Source organism: Crocuta crocuta, unplaced genomic scaffold (assembly GCF_008692635.1).
Source record: "Crocuta crocuta isolate KB4526 unplaced genomic scaffold, BGI_CrCroc_1.0 scaffold180, whole genome shotgun sequence".
Taxonomy (NCBI): Eukaryota; Metazoa; Chordata; class Mammalia; order Carnivora; family Hyaenidae; genus Crocuta; species Crocuta crocuta.
Window position 1 is genome coordinate 516178 of NW_027527549.1, and position 20777 is coordinate 536954.

Below are 20777 nucleotides of genomic sequence, written 5' to 3' on the forward strand. Positions count from 1 at the left end.
CAGCTTTGAACCTGCCCTCCTCACTTTCCAGATAGATAAGTATTTCATTGTCTGAAGAATCTGCCTTACTTCCTTTTTCTCTATTAAAAGGAAAAACCCTCACAATTTTGAATTGTTTGAGTGGGTGTTAAGTGCAGTGAAACATTGGGCAAGTAGTTAAAATAAAAGCTTCGTTGCTTCTGTTTCTAAACAAAGTTTGTGACAGTGCAGTTTAATCTGTACAGCCACACTGCATGATGAAGTAGTTATTCCCAAGAGTTACCAATCAGAGAGACAGTATGAATTCTAAGGCCTTGTTTTCAGCAGTTCTATGTAAAGGCCTGGATACTCTTAGCATAAATATACTTGTGGAAATTGTATACTTGATACTGCAAATAATACCTTGTTCCCATGTTTCCTGTCCACTCACTCTCTAATTCACTCACCAGGAAAGTGTTAGCACACTTATCTTGAGCCAGGTGGTTTAAGAACTGTTCTGATGCATGTACACCTGAATACATTTTGGAACTAGGGTATTTTTTTTTTTATAAATATGCAGACTCTGTTCAAAGCATACCTTGCTTTTAAATAAAAACCAGCTAAGCTAGACAGAAGAAGATCTCCTTGTATTCAAGTAGAATCTCTCTTCTTCCAGGCTTCAGGAGCTACACGGTAAGGTGGTTGCTTTGAAGAGGCAGCTAAAGTGGGTTGTGAAGTGTTGGCACCTCTTATTCTTTAAGTGTTTGTACTGTTAGGTTTTCTGTTTGGGCTGAAAGTCAGTCGTTCATCTGGAAGGAATCATAGCAATCCAACTAATACCCTTAGCCTACAGATGAATAAATTGAGGCTTAGCAATAGCAGGTGACTGTGTTCAAGAGTTGTAGCATAAAGCTCTCAGAGCGGGGACTGGAAGTCTGGTTACTTTTATGGCTTTAGTTTCTGGGAGAAGAATTTCTGTAGGAACCTTGAGTGAAATTGTGGGGGGAGGGGCAGGGAGACTTACCTGTTAAACATATCTTGTCTCTTTGTGAAATCTACCTTGTTTTGGAATGAAGTATCCCGGTCCAGCCTCAGTCTGGTAAGCCATCAGCATGCAGTGAGTGTTGTTATATTAGAGAAGTTAGAGCAAAGAAAGAATTTTAATCGTTGTATATAATGTCACAGGTTTTTAATCGTTGTATATAATGTCACAGGTTTCCAGGATATTTGTAGCCATCTGTAATGCAGTAGTTTGTGGTGAAAATCTAAAGAGTCAAAATGGTTAGCTGGTGTCAGAGCTGTATATTTAAGTATTGGTTCTTGTTAGTTGTTTTAGCCTTGAAAAATTATTTCTCGCATGAGAAGGATCCTCTGCAATGCTTCCAGTGAAATCCTTCTGAATGGGCGCTCTGTGTGGCCGACTAGGGTTGCTCCTCTTGCCCTTCTCTGTGGGGTGATAGTCCAAGTCCAAGTGAGAGGCGGCTCTACTTCTGTTTTTTCCCCTCGGCCTGAGTACAGTGGGGGAAAATGAGTTTTAGGGCTCAGGGATGTGGTAGATGAACTGTCAAGGGCGCTTCAGGCTCAGGAGCCTCGAGCTTGTCTGGCTGTAATGATAGTTGACGTGACTGAGATGGGGGACTGTGCTCCTGCTGGGTACAGGACAAGTAGATGTCTCAGCCCGCTGAGACCTGGCTGCAGCAAAGACTCACCTGGGTGAGACAGCACTGAAGAAGGGGTTCTTGGGTGGCAGCTCTGAGGAGACTGTCTTCATTAGGTGTGATTAACGGGAATTGTAGCATCTTGCTTGGGCCCTTGGTGTGTCTGAAAGAACAGCCTGAGTATCTGCAGTCAGTCTACCATATTTTATTGCAGCATCGGTCAGGGTAAAGTGCAGGAAACAGGGATGTAATACAGGGAATTAGTTGCTTAGGGAATCTTTGAAAGGGCTAGAGAGCTGGGCTCTGGCCAGGAGTCCGAGAATGACTTCTAGGACACATTGGAACAATCTGCCACTGTCAGGAGGCTGCCACTGTGACCAAGGAAGAAAACTCACTTGCTCTTGTGACGAAGGGCCCATAGCAGCCTCTGCTGTTGACGTCCTAGATGCTTGAAGTCTAGAATGTGGTGTCTGGCCGGGGCCGTTACAAATCCTTGATGCCTCAGGGCTATTGGCTAGATGCTGGCACTATGCTCCTTCAGTACCAGTACCCTTGAAGCTGGATGCTGACATGCCTGTGACCCTCGTTGCTCGCTGAGAACAGCTGAAAGCCACAGGCTGATGGAGCTCTGCTTCACTTCTGCCTCCCATATTTTGTGTCCTACATCTTAACGGTGGAACTGAATTTTCATTCCCAATACTGGCCCTAACGGAACCTGGAAGATAAGTTTTTCATTTTCCAACCTCTGCATTTCGGGAATGCTGTTATAAGCTGGTGATGCTGCTTGCCCGGCTGACCCCCCCCCCCAACATCTTTTTTAAAGATGCTATTTAAATACACTTGAACCCTTTCCTGATAACTCATGGTCATTTCTGCCAGCTCCTCTTTCTGAAACGGCCTTCGTTGGGATGATCACAGGGCCGATGGATTTTAACATCTCTGTCTTTGTACTTGCTCATGTCTTCCCTGACTCAGGCCCTGCTGCTGAGATACCTGTGTTTTCTATCCCTTGATCTCTACCTCCCCTGCTAGCTGCAGGCATCGGGACAAGGAGGGCACTGCAAATGAAGCAACCGATTCATAGGCTGATCAGCAACCTGTGATTTCGCAGCTTAGAAAGATGACTGGAGCCTGTAAGAATCTCTCCTGGGGATTTGAACTAAGACAGAGAGGAAAGAATTTCCAGTTGGGAGTAGGGACTCCGGCTGAGGGGTTTGCAGTAATGCCCTGGAGTTGGTTGTACTCTTTTGTGAGACAAATGGTTAAATTTTCAGGAATGGTATGAGTGAGTTGTCAGGACAGCCATTTTACAACTTTAAGTTGCATAAAATTACAATTAGGCAAGCTATGTTAAAAACAAAGGTACTTAATACTCAGAATTAATGATTTCTGTATTTTCAGCTTTACTGAAGTATAATGGACAAAATTGTGATATATACAGTGTGAGGATTTGATATGCACACATTGTGAAAGGACCCCCATAGTCGAATGAACATACCCATCACCTCACACATTTACTGTCTTTATTTTGATGAAAACACTTAGGTTAGTAAATTTCAGTTAATGCAACATAGAGTTGTCCACTGTGATGATCATGTTATACATTAGATCCTCAGACCTTATTCAGGTTACAACTGAAAGTTTGCATGGTTTTGCTAACCTCTCCCCTTTTCCCATATCCCAGCCCCTGGCAGCCACCACTCTGTTGTTTCTGGGTTTGACTCCTCCCTCCCTCCCTTCCTTCCTTTCTTCCTTCTTTCCTTCTATGCCCTATCATAATTACTCTAATACGCTTTACTACCCTTTGTGCTCTTGGGTTTCTTTATATCTATTATATCTGAGTGGTGGAAATACTATATAAGGGGTGCCTGGGTGGCTCAGTCGGTTAAGCATCCTACTTTGTCTCAGGTCATGATCTCAAGGTTTGTGGGTTCAAGCCCCGCGTCGGGCTCTGTGCTGACAGCTCCGAGCCTGGAGCCTGTCTTCGGATTCTGTATCTCCCTCTCTCTCTGACCATCCCCTGATCATGTGTGCGCATGCGCTCTCTCTCTCTCTCTCTCTCTCTCAAATTAGAAAAAAAACATTTAAAAAAAATGAAAAGTACTGTATAATAAGTTATCTTCCCAGCCTGGTTTCCACTGTTGTCATGGCTGTGGTGGGCGTTGTTAGCATTTATTAAACGCACCACCAAGTGTGAATTGGGGAGGGAGAGAGAAGGGTGGAAAGGCCACGCTAAACCAAACACCAGCTGAAGTTCTAGGAGGAGAAAGAAGGAGTGAGCAGAAGAAATTGACACATGCTGTGGCGCCGAGGGGTGTTCATAGTAGACCACAAGAGGGAGGGACCACAAACCCCACTCCCCAAGGTCCAGGGTCCTTCTGGAGCCCTCCTAAGGCCCCGGTCTCCAAGAGCGGCAGCTCTGCCTGTTTGATCCCCTGTTCTCAGAATTCTGTGAAATTTTGAATTCCTCTGTGTCACCAAACTTAATAGGACACTTTGAAATTTTATGGTATTTTACTTATAAATGTTTATGCGCCTTTTCTCATGAAGAGGAGACAGTGTGTTGACAGTTTGGGTTCGGATTTTGTGGGATGGAAATGGAGGTAAAGAAGGTCAGGACGGGCAGGAGCAGCGTGATGTGTGGTTATTTCTGGGGAGGAGCATTTGTAGTTTCTGGTCCACATCCCTGCCCCAGGTATGTTTTATATTAGAAGAAGATTGAAATCCCACAAAGGGATGCCTACTGCAAATGTACACATTTTACTCCGTGGCATTTTTCACGTGTAAACAGTGTACAGAACGTTAGAGTTGCTTGTACACAGAACGGCGTGTTACTGGTATCTCCCTCTTCTCTGGTAGCTCCAGCCTCTGCCTTTAGGACCTGCTCAGGTGCACCCCAGTATCTGTAGCTCCCAGCCTCAGTCTCCTTCGCTGCCTTTGGTCAGCTGCTCCCTCTCTGCCCATCTCTCCAGTTTTGTTTTCTCCGTACTCTGCTCTCCCACACGTCTCTGCTTTCCAAAGAAAAAACTGACCTTGGAGAGATCCTGCCAGCCAATGGCCAATGGCAGTGTTCCTTCACTTCCGCGTGAGGATTGTCTGATCTCGGTGGTGGGGNTGTCCTTGCTTAGATATTCAGGAGCTGCCCTGTCCCCCCGGAATATGTGCCTATGTGTTTCTTTCTATTTCTGGATTTGGAAATACTCCAGAAACCTGGTCTCTGGATAATAGTTTTTGATACCCTTGTTTTAGAGGTTCACACTGGACTGCACATAGTAAATAAACCGTGTCTTTTAAGAAGTCATCTCGGGTGCCTGGGTGGCTCAGTTGGTTGGGCGACCAACTTCAGTTTAAGGCATGATCTCATGGTTCATGAGTTCAAGCCCTGTATTGGGCTCTGTGCTGACAGCTCAGAGTCTGGAACCTTCTTCAGATTCTGTGTCTCCCTCTCTCTGCCCCTCCCCTGCTCATGCTCTTTCTGTCTCTCTCTCAAAAATAAACATCAGAATTTTTTTTTTTTTAAAAAGTCATCTTAAAAAAAAGAAAAGTAATTGGACGGGCACCTGGGTGGCTCAGTGGGTTAAGCATCTGACTTCGGCTCAGGTCATGATCTCAGGGTTTGTGGGTTCGAGCCTCGCGTTGGGCTCTGTGCTAACAGCTAGCTCAGAGCCTGGAGTTGCTTCAGATTCTGTGTCTCCCTTTCTCTCTGACCCTCCCCTGCTCACGCTGTCTCTCTCTCTCTCTCTCAAAAAAATAAACATTAAAAAATAGTGATTGGAAATGGATCTTTGAAAGGCCAATAGGTAATCCCTTAAGATAATTTCTTACTGGGGAGCCTGGGTGGCTCAATCAGTTAAGTATCTGACTTCAGCTCACGTCATGATCTCCCAGTTCGTGAGGTTGAGCCCTACATTGAGCTCTATGCTGACAGCTCAGAGCCTGGAGCCTGCTTCAGATTCTTGGTCTTCCTCTCTTCTTGCTCCTCCCTGACTCCCACTCTGTCTCTCTCTGCCTCAAAAATAAATAAACATTAAAAAAAAAACTTCCAAGTTCTTCGGTGGCTTTTTTCTAACTTTGGGGGGCTGAGTACAGTGGGGATAGGGTCAGAGTTTCTTCTTTGTGCTTTAGTGGGGCTCCTCTCTTTAAGCAGTGGGGCCGCTTCCTGAGCTGTTAAGTAGCTTCCTGCTTCCTGAAAGAACTGTTGTGTGAGAGTGTGGTCCTCACATGCTACTTAGCCAAGGCTCGATCTTGCCTGATTTTTCACCTCAAGTTGCTCTAGGAAGCTTTTCACTGGGGGAATCCAGAGTATCTCCATTTCTGTTGTCCTTGTTGTCTGTTGGTTTTTAAAACTAATGTAACTAAACAAACACAGCGCTGGGTGCCTGTAACTTTATACATCACAATGTAGGGCCAGTTGTCTTTTGTATGTTCCTAGAGGTGAAATTACAACCTCCAGACCATCTTCTGGCCAAATCCAGACAGATTTTTAGTAAAGTTCGATGGAATTTTACATAAAACTGTGGCAAAGCACAGTTGAGTTGTAGGACTTTAAAATGTGGGCTTGGAATCAATCTGTGGTGAAATCTCAGTTCTACCGCTTAGCATCTGTTACCTTGGACAGATTACTTAGACGCCTTGGATTCTTCCTCTGTAAAGTGAGTGTAATCCTGCATCTCTCATAGTGTTGAAAAATATTGTGTTAGATGCAATTAGGTGGGTGTTTTTCCCTGTTTTAAAATGGCCCAGAAAAATCATTATTTTATTCATGACACTTGTTTGTAACAGGTTTAGAATATTTACTGTTTTAGATCACTGACCTAATTACATTTCTCATAAGGCTGTTAATTCAACCATAGAGATAACTATGAGTTACCCTGTAGAGCTGGGACCGGAAGTGAACGTGGCTCTTCTCATTAAGTAACAAAATTCAGAAATATACGTGTGTCTGCCTTAAAGGTAAATAATACCATGACTAGCTGAAAAGTTTACAACGTTAGGTAATAATGCAGTGTACATGCTAATGGGTTGGAATTGTGTGCCCCCCAAAAGATATGTTGAAGCCCTACCTTCAGGACCACAGTTCGGAAATAGGGTTGTTGCAGGCGTAATTAGGGAAGATGAAGTCCGCCTGGGGGACTCAGTCGGTGAAGTGTCTGACTTTGGCTCAGGTCATGATCTCCCGGTTCGTGGGTTCAAGCCCCGCNGTAGGGTGGTTCTAGAGAAGGGACACCTGAGGGGAGGATGCCCCGGTACCACGTGACTGGAGGCAGTGCTTTGAAGGGCTGTACCTGCCAGCCAGGGCCACTAAGGATTGAGAGCTATCTCCCCAGAAGCTGCAAGACACAGAGACTGGATTCAGAGTCTCGGAGAGATCGTGGCCCTGGTGACACCTTGACTATGGACTTGCAGCCTCCAGAACTGTGAGAGAATAGATTTCTATTGTTTCTAGCCACCTAATTTGTGGTACTTTGTAGCTTTAAGAAACTACTATACATTTTATCATGATAAGCATATCCCTGCTATTTAAGAGACCCCTCCATGTGGAAAAAAGAGAAACATCTCCGTGCATTAAAATTAGCACCTTCTTTATAACATTAAATTGTGGATTAATATGCTAGGGGTAGTCAAATATTATTTCAGCAATTAATATGATCGATAACAAAAGCTAATTACTGTGTAAATTCCCTCAGGCTGAAGGATGACAGCATTCTAGAGAAGGTGCGTCACTTTATTACACAGGTTTCCTCACGTTCCCTACCTTTACCTTTGTGTGTACCGTTTAGACGTAGGGGGCTGTGTGACCTTCCTTGATGCTTTCCAGATAATTTGGGAAACTTATTAAGCCACAGAAGGAATGCTACATTGTAGGTAAATGTTTACCGAGGGCAAGTGAACTAGCACCACAGTCCAAGGTAAGAGCGTGATAAAGTTTTCATTTGGCAGAAATTTACTAAACATCTGCTAAGTGCGTGGCAGTGGTCAAGGCATTGAGGGCATGGCCATAAGCAATGCAAGTAAGCTCTCTTATGGAGATAGCATTTCCTTTGGGAAGGTAGATAATAAATAAAATACAAACTAATGCCATAATAATAATAGTAGTATCAGTAATAGCAAAGACTTCAATAGCTCTTACCATATGCCAGGCATTGCTTTTAAGTGTTCTCCTTCGTATTTATTTAGTCTCACAAGGACCCTGTGAAATTGTGTTATTCTGGTTTTCAAGCTGAGAAAACCTAGGCACAGAGAAGCTAAGTGACTTAGCCAAGGTCACACAGTTGAGGAAAGTACAGAGCTGGACCCTGCATCTACGTAGTGCAACTGCAGGGTCTTTCTTCATATTCTCCACCCCTCTGAAAAGGCCTCCCCGAGGTGGGGTCACATGAGCTGCAAGTTGAATGACTAGGAGGAAGGAGTCTGCCGAGTGAAATTTTTGAGAAGAAACATTGCCGTCAGAGGGAATTATTAAGTACAAAGGCCTTAATGTAAGAACTGGGTGTGCCCAGGACTGGAAAGGCCAGTGTGACTGGTCGCTGGTAAATAAGGGGTACAAGCCGTAGGGCTGAGGTTGAAGACCTTGGCAGAGGCCAGCGGGGGTCCATAAGCCATGGTAAGGGGTTGGGTTTCATTTAGATTCTTAGTGTCACCAGAACATGTAGAGTTGGAGAGTGATTATCTGGCATTCGTTTCAGAAAGTCACCGTTTACAATTTGGGAGGGGCAGGAATGGAGGAAGGGAAGGAGTGAAGCTTGGCGGAACACACGAGTAGGGATGCTGCGGTGAAGGGGGCCGACGTGAGGGAGGTCTTGGAAGAGGAGTTAACAGGACTGATTGGTTGCAGGTGAGGAGAGAAGAGGTCTTCAGGGTAACTTCTAGTTTTTTGCTTTGAGCAATTGGGTGTGTGGTGGTGCCATTTCCAGGAATAGGAAGGAGAGGAGGTTGGGGCTAGTGAAGAGGTTTTTCTGTGGAAGGGGTATATCCCCCATCTAGATTATTTTCTTAACTCTCTACTCTCCTTCATTGTATTTAACCTATCCCTGTATCCATCCATCGGTCCTGTTTTTTTATGTATTTCAAAGTCAGTTGTGGTCATCAGTACATTTCCCCAAGGAAGGTTTTTAAAATATCCATTTTTCTTATTTTACAGATGAGAAAACTCATAAGCTCAAGGTCATGTAGCAAATTCTCGGTGGATCTAGGATTAGCATGCGGGTTATCCTCCGTCTCAGACTCTACTTTGATTATATTTTCACAAACGTATAAGAACAAAAGTGAACTTTGGGGACTGGGCCAGTTTTGCTGCCAGCTAGTGCATGTGCTAAAAATCTCTCGGACCCAAATTTCAAAGACAAGATGCAAAGGATGTGGTACTACTGTTGCCTTTGATTGGATTACAAAGTTAGTTTATCACTTAGGACTTGCTGAAAGTACAGTATACTGGGGGAACTGAGAACGTTTTCAGATATTTGGTCCAGGAATGTAGCTTGGGATTCTTCCAAGCATTAGTCCTCTTGCTGGCAAAGCCTTTGCATTTAATTAGCAAATCTTCCGTGCATGCCTACTATGCTCTCAGCCTCACGCCGGGCCAAGATACAACAGGGAATGATTCATTTCCTTTCAAGGAATTTAGCCTTTTAGTTTTGTTTCAATTTCCTCAAATCTCTCTCCGTCGATCACTGTATGTTTCTTTAAAAATGCAATAAAAGCTGTGGTTTGAAAAGGTAAGGAAGCTTATTTAATCTAGGTGAAATTTCAGCCTCTGTGGCAAATTTATATGCATATTCCATAGGCTGCAGGTTTTTCATTTGCTTTGTGAGCACCTTATTTTCTAAGGAGTGAAATAGGCCATTTTAGTCTCTGGCTGATGGAATTAAGTAGCTGGGTTATCAGTGAAGTCAATATCAAGCTTGGAAGTGAGTAGTGATTTGAGCTGGTATAGGAGTATGAGACCTGTTTATCCTTAAAAGTGACACTTAATTGATTATTATTGATTGATGTTATTTTTGTGCTTTCTTGTAGAATAAACATTTTCACAATTTATTGACTTCTGAAAGTTGGGGTTTTAAGGAAATTGACCCAGTAGATGTTATGTTCTTCCCGTGCCATGGTTGCTGTCTGTTGTAACATTTAATATCCTACAGCAAGGCTCTCGCTCTTATCTTTCCAAGCTCATTTCTCATTATTCCCCAGTACAGATACTCCGTTATAGCCAAACTAAAGTGTTTGCCATACTTCTTCAAGATTACGTCTCAAGTTTATTTCCTTCAGAGATTTTTCTAGGATTACAAATCTCTATTACAAATCTTATTTGTATACTTTGCAGCTCCAGGATACTTAAATGGTTCTGTACTTTACCATAATACATCATTAATTTTTATAGCTCTTTAGCTCGGTTATTGAGACTCCACCCAAAGGACTGTGGTATTGGAATTGGTCTATTACTAACGGTAAGGAAAATGTCCAGATTTGCATTGATCAATAAAACACTTTCTAGACTGGAAGGCATTTCTGTACCTTTGACTAAGAAGAGCTTCGCCTTGGTGGAAGGTTCAAGAAGAACAGTTTACTCTCCCTGATTTGTCTAGGAAAAAGAGATGCAGATGGAATTCAGTTCCTTGTCAGTAAGAATTAGAAACGTGTAGAGGGATTGGAATGCAAATACGTGCAGCCACTCTGGAAAACGGTATGGAGGTTCCTCAAAAAATTAAAAATAGAACTACCTTACAACCCAGTAATTGCACTACTAGGTATTATCCAAGGGATACAAAAATGCTGATTCAAAGGGGCACATGCACCCCAGTGTTTATAGCAGCACTATCAACAGTAGCCAAAGTATGGAAAGAACCCAGAAGAGCCTATTGACAGATGAATGGATAAAGAAGATATAGTATATATATATACACAATGGAATATTACTCAGTGCTCAAAAAGAATGAAATCTTGCCATTTGCAACAACATGTATGGAACTAGAGTGTACTTTGCTGAGCGAAATAAATCAGAGAAAGATAAATATATGATTTAACTTATATGTGGAATCTGAGAAACTCAACAGATGAACATAGGGGAAGGAAAGGGTAAATAAAAACAGAGAAGCAGACAAACCATAAGAGACTCTTAAAATACAGAGAACAAACTGAGGGTTGCTGGAGCGGGTGTTGGATGGAGGGATGGGCCAAATGGGTGATGAGCATTCAGGAGGACACTTGTTGGCATGAACACTGGATGTTAACTATAAGTGGTGAATCACTAAATTCTAATCCTTAAATCATTATTATACTATATATTAACTACTGTAGATTAAAAGAAAGTGTAGAGGGAGAGGAAGCTAAAAATGACCATTTGAACTTACTTGGAATATATGTTTAAAAGGAGAGGACTTTTGGGGCGCCTGGGTGGCTTAGTCGGTTAAGCATCCGATTTTTGCTTAGGTCATGATCTCGCGGTTCGTGGGTTCGAGCCCCACATCAGGCTCTGTGCTGACTGCCAGCTCAGAGCCTGGAGTCTATTTCTGAGTCTGTGTCTCCCTCTCTCTCTGACCCTCCCCTGCTCACGCTGTCTCTCTCTCTCTCTCTCTCTCTCTCCTAGAAATAAATAAAAAAAATATAAAAAAATAATGTTAAAAAGAGAGGACTTTTTAAAAAGCTTTTCTGGGACACCTGGGTGGCTCAGTGGGTTAAGCGTCCAACTTTGGCTCAGGTCATGATCTCACTGTTTGTGGGTTTGAGCCCCGCATCAGGCTCTGTGCTCACAGCTCGGAGCCTGGAGCCTGCTTCAGATTCTGTATCTCCCTCTCTCTCTCACTCCTCCCTGCTCATGCTTTCTTTCTCTCTCTCTCTCAGAAATAAATAAAAAACATTAAAAAATAAAATAAAAGCTTTTCTTAAAAACAGCATACAAATACAAGACAACTAGACCTAGTTGAATTAAACAAGTTCTATGTCTTTTTTTTTTTTTTTTTTTTTTTAACTTAAGTTTAGGAGGCCAAGTCTGGTAGGGGAGGGAGAGGTTATATTATCTAGTTCCCATAAACTGTGTACCTTGTTTTATAAAGAATAAAATTCTCTTATGAATTTTTTTCTTTGACATCTGATTTGTCCCCATGAACCATTCCTGAGATTTTTTACACTTAAAGCAGGAAAGTTTGGTCATCATTGGTACCAGTTTGGTCAAACAAAACCAAGTAGGATGTTGGATGAGACTTCAACACCAGCATCATTGGTGTTAGGGAGACAGGGCTTAGGGCTAGATGAAGGTAAGATTATAAAGTGGATTTAGTATTTGGTACCACCCTGACCCCACACACCATTTTCTGTGCTCTCACCCTCGTTTTTACTTCCTGGTGTTTTTTTTTTCCTGTGTCTGTATCCTGTCTTCTAACTGTCTAGTCTCAGCGCCCTCTTCCTGGTTGGCACTCCCTACCACTTGGCATTTCCCCATCATATAATAGATAGATGTCCGGAAAGTTACCTGATTAACCTATACTAAATGACACTAAACTGATGTGAGGAGCTGTGACCGCCAGATGTGTTCAGGGACATCGTCCTCTTCATGTCCTGTATGACTCCAGATAACAACTTGAAACAGTGCCAATGAGAACCTTTCCTCAAATCTGCCTGATGCAGCTGACTCTGGAAAGTAGAAGGAAGGCACCTGTGGTTGCTAGCTCCTCTTTCAACATCGAATTTCTTCAGGCTCTTCCCCTTCTGTTGCCTGAGGGCTACCTTTCCACATCTGTTGTCTTAACCAGATTGCTTTCTGGAATGGTGTGTTGTTCCAAATAAAGGGAGGGAGTGCCCTGTATTTTGAGATTATTTTGTAAGAACTGAAGTAGAAGTCTGCTTCATCTTCTCTGAGTGACAGTCCTTTTTGTGGTGTTGACAAGCCTCTCTTTCAGTTACAAAGAAGTCTAGAGTGTGGATTTTGGTTATTGGTCCTAAATTTGGATTGCAGCCCTGCCATGATTCTGCATTCAAAAGTTTCTTCAACTATAAAGAATCAGGACGAAAATAAATTGACCCAAAAGCTATCATTAACAGTGCTTTTTCTTTTTACTATTTCATTTTGGCTGTGACATTCCTGTACCAATTCTGAGATTACTTGGTTTAAAAAAAAAATATATATATATATACATGAACATATATATAATCATGAACATATATATATATATACATGAACATATATATATGAACATCGTGATAACTGTTACCTAATACTTTTTCATTGTACCATTTTGTCTTCATATCTTTGGAGTTTTATTTTCTTTTTTAGACAAACGTCAGAGCTTTTAGCCAAAAAGAGATTCTTTCTTCTTTTGGTTCTAAAAGTCATCCATTAAAGAGCCTAAGTGTCCACCAACGGACAAATGGATCAAGAAGATGTNTAAAAAAAAAAAGTCATCCTTTGTTTTGGATTGTTGACTAAATTCTTTAACAATGCAGGAAAGTTCCAGCCCTCCCTCACAGCAGTAACTGTGATGTAGATAAATGATCACTGTACCAGCCCTGCCTTGGTTGCTGACTGGCCCAGTGAGGATGACAGGTATCTATTGGTGATACTTTGTGTTCGGTCTTCTACCTAAAATTTTGCCGTGGGTAAAACTGCTTTGATCGACGCTAGATAGGGTCCTTTTACTCTATAAAAAGCCTCTCTAATTTGGATCTCCGGCACTGACCTCCTTACTTCCCAGTTTTTGCCCTCCTTTAGCCATAGGCAGATGGACCTTGTGTCAGAGCGGAAGTAATCTTGGAAGTAATCCTGGCTATACAACCAAAGTTGTTGATATTTCCATTTTAAACAACTGAATCAGTCTTAAATTTTGAGTAAGTAAATTAAAATCCAAAACCAGTCTTGGGGTAGGCGTCCAATAAATTGCCAAAATTTTAAAAACAAGACCCTGACAAATAGAAAAACCGTTATAGACAACTTACCTCAGAACTTAATCTACTCTTTGTTGAGTGACAGTGTTTCAGTATTGAAGCTGAGCTGTTTGGACACATTGACCTTAATCTAATGGAAAGCAGCAGGCTTTGACATTGACACACAGTCTCTATCTTAGTAACTATAAAATGCCTTATTTTTAAATTATTGTTTCTGAAGCTTCTATTTTCACTAATGACTTCTGATAGTGTAATCATGCACCTCTATTATATGTTTTGTCAGAGGCTAATTTGTAAATGCTGATTTTCATAAGTGCCCTGGTATATTTGTGAATTATTGCCTCAGCTTCTGTACATAACCTGAAGTAGTATCTGAAAGTGTCTTTTTAATTCACAATGACTCTTGAAAAACTGATGAATTAAATAAGCTATACATTTTGTTAGACGCTGATTTCTGACTTTAATGTTTTTTAAAATTTTCTGAGAGAGAGAGAGACAGCATGAGCAAGGAAGGGTCAGAGAGAGAGGGAGATACAGAATTTGAAGCAGGCTCCAGGCTCTGAGCTAGCTGTCAGCACAGAGCCCGACGTGGGGCTCGAACCCACGAACCATGAGATCATAACCTGAGCCAAAGTCGGACACTCAACCGACTGAGCCACCTAGGTACCTCCTGACTTCTTTGAAGGGAATTGATCCTTGGTTTCCTCTCTGAATCTTGAGCAAAAATTACTTTTTAAAGAATGAAGTTGAATTTTGTCCTCTTAGTATCTATGTAAAAATAAAAACAGATATTTTCATTAGTGATAGTAATACCATAGTTCTGTGAATTAGCTTATTTCAGTACAAGTTAACCTATGTTGTGAAAGCAGTTTTAAATAAAATAAATGATGTTTACAAGATACTGCTAGATGCTGTAATTAAGATTTAAGAGTTTCTTTCATATTTGTAACATTAATTCCAATTGTTACATGGAAATTGGTATATTATTAATAAAATAATCTTATTGTCAGTGTCACAGTATTTGTGTGAATGTGTTACTAGACAATGAAAATCTGAAGCAATCCTTGCATTTTTGGAAACACGCAATTGTTAATCCTAGATCCTTTTCCCTGTCGTGTTTTCAGGTACCCTTCTCGTAAATGCTTAGGTGGTAGTCTTTTCAGGAGCACAGTACCACTCGTAACCAAAGTAAGCAGTTATAACTCAGTCTCTCTGCCCCAAATTTATTTAAATGTAAAGGAATTGGTTTTTTTAAATTACCCAGGCCCTTTGCTTTACTGATTGAGTAATTTACTTTCAATCAGATACATATGGATGAATCGTCCCAGTCCACCCCCACACATGTGCCTGATGGGACCTCGTCACTGTCTGGTTACTTGGGGAGGCTGGTGTGCACCAGCAGTGGTGGAGAATGAACATTTCTCCTTGTTTCCCGAGTTCCTGCCACTCTTCAAGTCCTTTGCATTTTATGCCCAGACTGTTTACATCTGCTGTGATCTTCCTTAGCCTCTGTTTTTCATTTCATCTTTGCCATTACGTTCTGTGCTCCAGTCGCAGATTAATTTCCTCGAGCATCACTTTTGTTACATCATTCCTGTGTTGGAAAACATCCCTGATGATTTCTCTTGTTGCCTGAAATCCTCCCATTAGCACAGAAGCCTTTACAAGTACAGACCCAGCCTGCTCGTCCAGCCTCATCTCCAATTACTCCCTCCTATACCGTTGAAATGGGTTTGCTCCTTCCTCCAGAATATGCCTTGTACTTCTTTTAAGCGTCAGAACTTCTGGTATGTTATCCCTTTACCCTCTCTCCCAGTATCTTGTCTTTAATAATTTTTAAATCAGTTTGGTTTATACTTTCTGGATAGAGTTGTATATAGGATTAGGTTAGATTATGGAGGGTTTGCAAGCTAGTGAGAGACTTCTGTATATTACCCTAAAGTCAGTGAGAATAGCCAAATGTTTTTGAGCTGAGGTTTATCTGATTAATAAGAGCATGTATGCTTAATCTGGCTCAGGTATGTAGGACAGATGAGAGGGGGTAGAGGTGAGTGCGGAAACCTTTAAAGGAAGAGTCCTATTTCCCACGACACGGAGAACTGATCCCTTGGTAAGGAAGAGATACCAGGTATCAAAGGTGAGAGATCTTGAGATACAGAAGGAAAGAGAATGAGGACAGCTGGCTGAAGGAGGAATATGATTTACATTTTAAATTTGTTAGGATGATAGGATGAGTGAGGACCTCAGGTTAAATCCTGAGCCTGAGCCTTACGACTTGTTTCTTCGTGTGCCTGGGTGGCTCAGTTGGTTAAGCGTCTCTTGATTTTGGCGCAGGTCATGATCTCATAGTTTGTGAGTTCCAGTCCCACATTGGGCTGTGTGGGGCCTGCCTGGGATTCTCTCTCTCCCCTCCTCCCCCTCTCTGTTCCTCCCCCGCTTTTCCTCTCTCTCTCTATCTCTCTCTGTCTCTCTTTTTCAAAGTAGATAAACCTAAAAAAAACCTTGTTTCTCAAATTCAGAATGAAATGCATGGAGTTTCATTCAAATAAAAATGATAAAATTACATATTAAGGAAATGTATGTGTTTATAGCATATGTGTACAGTACTATAAATAGTAAAGGTGATATTGGCAGATATTTTGTTTCTAATATAACATGAAGTAACTGTTGAATCACCTTTGAATAAATACCATCGAATTTAGCAATAAAATCATTGGTGATTTTTTTGGTCAGATTTATTAAGATCTAATTTACCGAAAGTAAATATAATCATATAATATGTCGGTCATATAATCACTGTCACAGTCAAAACTGAGAATATTTCCATCACACATAAAATTCTCTAGTGCCCCTTTATAGGTTGGTGATCTTTTGAGCATCTAATTATTTCCTTCATCAAAATGAAAATTTGGGGTTTCAACCAAACAAATTATCATAGGAGTACATATTTAGAGTCTTCAATTGGGGGCATTTACTGATTTCTGTTATATTTAACTGAATAATTGAAGAAAGAGACTAATGTATATGTGCCCTTTCAAGTTTCTTCTTGCTCCACCTCCTTCCTGGTTTGATTTCCTTCCTAAAATCGAGTTCTTCTGCACTCAGTTTTGGGGCTATGTACTTGTCGTACATGCTTTACTCATCTGTAGTGTTTGTCATGCTGTTAATACAATGGTTACTTGTCCCGCCCTGTTGGTGCTTAACATAGTTCATTGTCATGATCGTTATTTTATCCCAACCACCTAGCTCAGTGACTGGCCTGGTGGGTACCCAAAAAACAAGGTCTGAATGCATTTTCCTTCTCATCCAGATTTAAATACTTGAGAATAATATTAGACTCTTTCACCACCTCCTCTTGGAGAAAAAAAAAGTGGTTACCAAGTTGTGTCACCTCTTTCTCTGTAATGCTTTTAAATATTCTCATCCATTTAGTTTCAGATCTCCTTTCTTTTTTTTTTTAATTTTTTTTTTTTTTAATTTCTAGGAGAGAGAGAGAGAGACAGCGTGAGCAGGGGAGGGTGAGAGAGAGAGGGAGACACAGACTCTGAAATAGGCTCTAGGCTCTGAGCTGGCAGTCAGCACAGAGCCCAACGCGGGGCTCGAACCCATGAGATCATGACCCAAGCGAAAGTCAGACGCTTAACCGACTAAGCCACCCAGGCGCCCCTCAGATCTCCTTTCTTGACTGGGCTTTTCTCACCTCAAAAATGGGGCTCTTTGATTTCAGTTTTTTGCTTTTCCCTTTTATCTTATAAACCACTGCTAATTCAGTTTTATTCAAGTCATTCTCATACCCAGAAGCCTCAGTGGTTCCTTGTTTACCAGAGAAGATACAAGCTTATTTGTCTAGCATTCAAGACCTTTATTTACAGTTGATTTGGAAAGTTCGAGTATGGGCGCATATAATGCACCAAGATGGGTGACTTACTGACTTGTTTGGCTCTGTAATTTGTTTCCAACCCACTTTTTGTGCCATCTTTTTCTACTTCCTGACATAAAATTCTCCCCAGTGCCTGATTTGGTTGCTGGTTTGAATATGTCTCTTTGCCACCTTGCCCTTATTTTTGCTGTTTCACTGGTCTGGAATGTTCTTTTCTGTTTCTGTCTGAGTCCCCCCACTGCCTCCCATCACACCCCACTTTTCAACATCTGACTTTTCTAGTCCATTGAGCACATTCTCTTCAACTCTTTATGGCACCTGACTGTGCTGCCCATTTCTTATATTGCTTTTCTTCCTTTTATTTATAAATACGCCATCTTGTGTATGACTGAAAGCAAGTTGAAGTTGGGGACTGTCCTACTATCTGTAATGTAGGTCTTGGGCTTAGTGACCTTCAGTAAGCATGTTTGTTGAGAGGAAGTAGAAACTCATTTGCCCTTCTGCATAGAAGCTCAGTGAGAAAGTATCAGAGTGAATCATTTCTTCTCTCCTGCAGTTCTGAAATACAGTGGTTGGAGTTTGCTAAGCTTCAGCATCCATGGCTGGACCTTAGATAGAATAACCTTCAAAATTATGAAAAGAACTAGACTGTTGGTACAGTGCTTATTACATTTTTAATAAGCATTTGTCAAACATTTCACTTATTTTTTTGCTGCATCATTATTTTGCTGGGAGAGATGAATAGTTGGCAGATAAAACTATTCTTTAACCACTTAAATATTTTGTAAAAGCATTTGGCTTACCTAACGGTATATACTTTTGTTTAAATGATCTTTTGTGATAAATTCTACAGGTGGCATGATAACAAAAAACAAATGTAAAATTTAGGGGACTCGGGAGTAGGGAACAATAGTTGTGTGCATAATGCAGGGAACTTTTACTTTTATCTTCAGGTTCCACAGTGGCTTCAGTAATCAAGGAGTCCTATGACTGAAAGTCACAATTGAGAAGTCCTCAATCTAATGCCTTAAATCCTTATAGATGGGGAAGAAATTGAGGATTGTAAAGGTTACATTATTGCTCAGTTTGGGTTGATAGAAGAGAAAGCGTACGGCCATTTAATCTTTTAGAAGATCAAAACTGTTGGCATTTCTGAACAGTTATTTCATTTCAGCCTAATACTTGAGCAGTTACTCAAATACTTGAGCAGTTACTCGGAGAATGGGTGTGGTAGGGGCCAGTGGATCAAAGGGATAGGGCTGTAGACCTCATTGCTGGAGGGAAGGTTTAAAGCTATTTTGGGCCAGGAGAAGAAATTGCAAGGCAAGGATGAAGGAGATACGTGGGGTTTTAGACAAAGAGCGGGAGTGGGAGTACCCCAGAGGGTGAGCCCTCACACTGCGTGTCATGTAACGAGTGGTTGAAGACCTCTTTCAGTTTGGAAGGAGAATGAGTCTATTTGTTTCCTATTGATGGTGGAACAAATTACATAAATTTAGTGGCATCAGTGGGCACAGATGTATTCCCATACCGTTCCAGAGGTCACAAGTCTGCATGGGCATGCAAGCCTGCATTCCTTCTGTATGCTGTAGGGAAGAATCTAATTCCTTGCCTTTTTCGGTTTCCAGAGGCCGCTTGCATTCCTAGGCTTCTGGTCCCTTCCTTCATCTTCCGAGTGCATCTCTCCAGCCTCTGCTTCCTTCTTCACCTCTTCTCTCACTCTGACCCTCCTACTTCCCTCTTTAAGGCCCTTGTTGGTTATCGTGGGTCCACCAGGAGAATCCGGGCTAACCTCTCTATCTCAGGATCCTTATCGTATCATATCTGCAAGTCCTTTTTGTCACATGAGATCATATTCTCGGAGGTTCTGGGGATTAGGATGTATTCAGCCTACCACGACGATCCTAGGAAACTTGATAACTCTCTTCAGATCCTTGAAGGGCTGACATGTAGAAGATGGAGGAAGGATTAGGCTATTTCTGTGTGGTCCCAAGGGATAGAATTAGAACTCGTGGGTGGAAGTTGCAGAGAGACAGATTTGTACCCACTGTAAGAACTTTCTAACAGCCAGAGCTGTGAGATTGGAGTGGGCAGTCTCAGCAAGCAACAGCATGTCCCAGACGCTGGCAGTGTCGAGCAGAGGAGGAAGGTCATCTTATTGGAGTTGCTGGAAAGGAATGTCCACTTGGACGAGGCAAGCCTCAGACCCTTGCTAGCCCCAAGACTGAGGGATTCTCTGCACAGCCCAGCCCATTAGCATTCGGACATGACACATGGGCGCTGCCTTAAGGAATTCCATTTTGGCTCATTAGTTACTTTACTGCTTCACTGTCACCCTTTCAACATTGCAGAAAACGAAAGGCCAAGAAAAGAGATTGAGCACAAGGGCTATAGATTTAGAAACTCCTTGCCAAGACAATGACTCAGTTCTATTGGGTAAACATTCTTGTGGATTAAATGTATTTTCACTTATTTTCATAACTCCCAATTCTTTCATCCAGGTGAAAGAAAAACAGACTTAAAGAAAAACAGGATAGAGGACATTTCTCAAAAGTTATATGGAAAGGAGTTTGATCCTGCAGTTTTCCAAATAGAGGAGAAGGTTTTGGAATTCAGTTAGGCCATCTTGAAGACTTGAGGTGAAGAATGCAGTAAGGATAGAGTCAGGTTAGCCATGTTGGATATTTTACAGTTTCTCTGGGAAGATCTAGTCTCTATTAGTAAATCACTTTCAGGTCTACTCACAAAGCTACGCTGCAGCTCAGGGAATCCAAGTCAAAGGTCGGCACACCGGGCAGTGGTTTGTATGCTTATAGTCAATAAAGATTGCTTTGGAAGACTTGAAAAGTTTGTGAACTTTTAGACCTCTGATGATGTATTATGGACCAAATTCATTTCCCCCATACATTTTTAATGAGTTTTCTAGATTAAAACTTTTTTTTTTTGGAGAAGGCTACAGCATTTGCTTTGAGATGTATTTTTGCTGAAACTGAACTAACTTGAACATATTTTCCAACCAGTCTGACAGAGTGCAGCGTCATGGTATTGACCTTTCCGCCCCCCTGAGGCTCTTGCACTTTGTTTTCTACTTAATGATCTTTGACTTACTAACAGCCCGCAAAAGACTTCCATGGTTTCTCTAGCTTCCAACTTAGATTTTAAACCTGTCCCAGATGGTAGGTATGTTTAAGGATTCTGTTAAATAAATCAAATGTTCAGTTAAAAATCTGTGCCGTTGATTTGACAGTGAAAGAGAGGTAATCCCATCAGGGGTTTGACCAGGGTATGAATCATTAAATAATAACATTGGAGATGGCTTTGAGAAATGACCTTACCTGACCCTCTTCTTTAAAGAGGCAGATGACCTCTCCCTCACTCGCACGCCTGTGCACTCGCTCGCGTGCTCTCTC